The 4,646-nt window shown below is 42.3% G+C and overlaps 1 long non-coding RNA gene across 1 annotated transcript; it reads right to left on the bottom strand.

Annotated features, from left to right (window-relative positions):
• Positions 1–3,320: 3,320 nt before the first annotated feature.
• Positions 3,321–3,913, bottom strand: LOC146026093 (uncharacterized). The gene is made up of 3 exons (XR_014454357.1): positions 3,767–3,913; positions 3,571–3,685; positions 3,321–3,473 (listed from the first exon to the last, which is right to left on the bottom strand). It is a non-coding gene; the product is annotated as an uncharacterized LOC146026093 (long non-coding RNA).
• Between the last annotated feature and the right edge of the window lie 733 nt (positions 3,914–4,646).

Here is a 4,646-nt window from a genome sequence, read left to right as displayed (position 1 = left end):
ATCCACTAATTACCCCTTTACTGCACAGATGGTGGGAGATGGGGTGGGAGAAGGGGGCATTGGGCTGAATGAAGGGGCCCTGATACATAACTTCCAGGGTGGTAGAGGATGTTTAATATGCAGAGGAGGGGTGTATAGTGGAGTGGGCTTATTATTCATAATTTTCTGGTGGGAGGACAGCTTGCTTGACTGCAGATATCTCCAGTTCCAGGATATACATTTCTTAGATTTTAATGTAATTAAAAACTAGATAATCCCACCTACCAAATTGTACTGGGGACTAGGTGATCAGAGTTCAGGAGGCAGAGAAATCTGCCAAAGAGAAAATAAAACTACATACCAGGTGTGTGGAGCTGGAGCAGTAACCAGCTGCTGGAAGGCTGAAATCTCTGGTTCTGAGCACAGTAGAGACAAGCTACTAGTGTCCATTAAGGGGGAGAGTTCTAGCTTTTGGAATATACCCTCAGAAAAACTCTAAGTCAGACAGAACCTGAAATATCTGACTGGGTAAAACAATTAACAGGCTTGGATGGGGACCACTGCTTTGAAGTCAGATATCTCCGGTTCCCAAAGGCCGATTTTTACAATTCTTGTACCCATGGAAAGAAGGGACCCTCAGCTTTCAGCCCAGCATCCTTAGACTCCTGGGGGGGTTTCTGGGTACTCAGAAACCCCCCCTGCGTGCGCTACTGCCAGCAAAGGGTTTTTAATCCATAAATCAGGAAAGAATTACAGGCATAGAATCTGACCAGATTCTATGCCTGTAATTCTTTCCTGATTTATGGATTAAAAACCCTTTGCTGGGAAGATTGAAGCCCTGGTGAGTGCCATTTCTTCTATTTGGACTGTATTTGTGACCCTGTCATAGGGATATCACTGATGTGCAACCCCAGGCGGATGTATTTGTAAATGAGTGTGCCAGCCCTATCCAGGGTATATATATATATATATATATATATATATATATATATATATATTTATACTGTTATATTGTATATATATATATTTATATATTCCGTGTGCCCCAGCACTCCTTCCGCCAATAGAGGTATCTGGCTCTGGAGCTCTTCCCATTGAGGGGTCCGATGGCCACTCCACGGCATATACTCCAAGTATAGTGCTGGTACGTATCCCGGTTCCGGACTGTCCACTTCTGGACACAGACGTCACATCCGGCGGAATTGGTGTATCGGGACTCCAGAAGGATCTCCCTAGCAATGCTTCTCCCGGATGGGGTGGCTGTCATGGTAACAGATAAACAAAACTCCATCAAATGTGCAAGGGTTTTGCTATGGGTTGGTCTCCTGATCCATTGTCCAAGGCTTCCCTGATAACTGCCTGGTGTTAGGTCATTCTGACTTTAAATTGGCACTCCATTTTTTTGACATAATATAGCCCACATGGGCATATAATTACATAAATCTCGTATTTTGAACTACATGTCAGGGGCCAATTGATTTTATATCTTTTGTTTGTGTGTGGATGTGCAATATCATTGCCATATAGGTGCAGGTTGCGCAACCCACGCAACAAAAACATCCATTCTTTCTAGATAAAAAGTTTTTTACAGGTTATTTGAATGATGTTCAGTTTTCATCACAATATCTTTTATATTTCATCCCCTCGTGAAGCTGGGCATAAACTTTCTATTCTGTAGGAATTTTAGCTCAGCGTCTGTAGTACTGATTGGTCAAAGACTTTTTGCTTTTTTTAGCGATTGCTCCACTATTTAGATTAAATTGATTTACTCAAAAATATTTTTGAACTTAACATCCCATGGGCAACAACTGTCTCCAATGTTTTCTTATTTAAACAAACCACAGCCTCTCTACTTGACTACTCTGCAATCACCCAATGTTGTGTAATTTCTTCTAGGGGTAACCTATTCTACCCAGGGTTATCCTAACAAGTGCACTCAAGATGGTTGCCTCACCTGGTACCTTGTTAGTGAGGAATACACAACTGGTGGAAGTTATTATTAAAAGTTATTATTAAAAATGCGGTACTTGTGTATTATAGCGGCGCCCATCGCATCACATACCATAAGGAATGCGATGGTATGCGATGCGACGCGATATCGCGCGATGTTATACAATGTCATACAATTTTAAAATTGTATGACATTGTGTATGGCATACAATGCCATACAATGCGATGCGATTAAAAATTGTATAAGCACCCTAATGGGTGCTTACAATGTGAAATGCACCCCCACGCCACCCTCCACTATAAACGTGAACCCGAAGCGCGGCGAGCGCAGCGAGCCCGCGAGGGGCGGCGGTACGCGTCCTCCAACCTTTTCATACCCCCACTATCCACGTCGGCGTGGAGTTGAGAATAGAAAGTGTGGCAAGCGCAGCGAGCCACCGAGCCCGAAGCGTGGCGAGCGGACACGGATACCTTCACAGGTATCCGCGTCCCTTCGCGGGCTTCACAGGTATCCACGTCCGCTCGCCATGCTTCAGGCTCGGTGGCTCGCTGCGCTCGCCACACTTTCTATTCTCAACTCCACGCCGACGTGGATAGTGGGGGTATGAAAAGGTCGGAGGACGCGTACCGCCGCCCTTCGCGGGCTCGCTGCGCTCGCCAAGCTTCGGGTTCACATTTATAGTGGGGGGGTGGCGTGGGGGTGCATTTCCCATTGTAAGCACCCATTTGGGTGCTTAAAAGCACCCTTTAGGGTGCTTATACAATGTTTCATCGCATAGGGTGCAAAAATCGCGTTGCATCGCATCGCATGCCATCGGGTGCATGGAATGCGATGCGATTCGATAAAAACATTGCGCAATGTACATCGGGGGCGCCGCTATAATACACAAGTACCAAAAATGCCTGCACCAATTCTGTATTTTGCTTACTCTTAAGGTTTGCTGTTATGTCTCTGAGACCTACATATTGCTTTACTACACAAATCCTATGTATTGTGTACATTGTTTTCATGTCTGTAAAGTGCCTTGAGTCCTGTATAAGAAAATGCTCTCTATGAATAAAACTTACTTATATACTCATCATCCGAATCCAGAATACTGTCTGAATAACCCTTATCTTTAAATGTATTAGTCATTCCAATAAAGGTATCTCCTAACATTCCAGGATAAAAGAAGCGCCTTGTCTCTCACCTCCCTGTTAAAGAAGAATACACACTCAATTTCTACCATATATGTGTTAGCATAAGCAGGGGTCACGGGAGAACCCATGGCACACCCGCTTACTTGTAGATAGTAGCCATTACAAATAAATTATATATATATATATCAGACAATGGACAAAGTGCGCCCTCTTGAAATAAATCCACCACCGGATAGAACAGAAAGTGACAATTCAGTCACAATACAACAGATTTAATGTATAAAATGAATAAAATATGACAATAAAACAATATATTCATCTGTGTGGAGTCATGGAAAAACGGTCAGTCAAGCACAAAACCCAACGCGTTTCGTCGCCTACGCGACTTCCTCAGGGGTAACCGTCTGGGTGGTGGAAATAAGCGTTATTATTTTTTATTATTTTTGCAAAATAGCAAAGACCTAAATGGTCAGTGTTGGGGGTTTATTTAGAGGTACATACCCACAAGTAACTTAGTGTCTCTCAGTCAAAGTGTGATACAGCTTTCATTAAAGAGAGAGGGAGTGGATCCTAAGCAGATCTCAATCCTTATGCCTGTCAGCATCTAGAACATGAACTGAACATGTACAATATGTCAGGGAGGGAGCAAGATAGGACAGAGGGAATACTAACAATAATAGATGGAATATTAACATACCAATTTCCATACTAAATGAAGAATGAAAGATGGGGTAATGTCCTGAAGAAGTTCAGGATTACTCTTAGGTGTGGTACATATAGACCTAAAATAATGATGAATAATGTAAACCATAGGTATATATCAAACAGGGAAATCTGATATAAAATAAAGAATAAATTGGTGTGGATATGAATTCAATAAAAATAGAGTTAAATTTAAAAAGTATAACTGTAGTACAGAATGGGCATTTCTCAATGAGTGACACTAGATAAAGTATTATACTAATCAGTAGGCAACATTGGACAGAATTAATATTAGAGACAAATGCTTTAAAGGGAACAACCTCCTATATGTAGATCCCCATTGGTAATTTGTGTATATCAAACACTAACCTCACAATCAATGTGACAAGCTCGCAGCAGGGAGCAACAGATCAACAATAGTTATATTCCAATGAATCTGATAGGAATAATAGGGACAAATACACCACTTTTAGGACACATAGAGTCAAGTGTCAGATGTACAACATACATGAACACATAATACAAGCCATAGTTCTTTGGAGAGGAAAAACAGTTCTTACATACCTCACTCGCTCAGTTTAGCAGCCAGATCAGGGACCAGACTCCAGGTGATTAAACAGGAGTAGCTGGCCCGTTTATATGGAGATGGCTTAATGACGTCACTTCCCATATGGGATTAGACAAAAAAATGAGAATAAAGGCACAAGCGGAACAAAATAATGGACCCCGTGACACCTGATAAATCTATCACCCCTCATGAACAGAGGCTCTATCAAAACGGAGACGTGTAGGTGCTCAAAAGTATGCAAAGAACGGGAAAATACCGCGTGCGTTCCAATTTGCGTTCCAAGGTGCCCCCGTGACACAACTTCCGC

Source organism: Crinia signifera, chromosome 1, assembly GCF_055691185.1.
Source record: "Crinia signifera chromosome 1, ASM5569118v1, whole genome shotgun sequence".
In the NCBI taxonomy this organism is placed as follows: Eukaryota; Metazoa; Chordata; class Amphibia; order Anura; family Myobatrachidae; genus Crinia; species Crinia signifera.
This window is presented reverse-complemented; position numbering and strand designations above follow the sequence as displayed.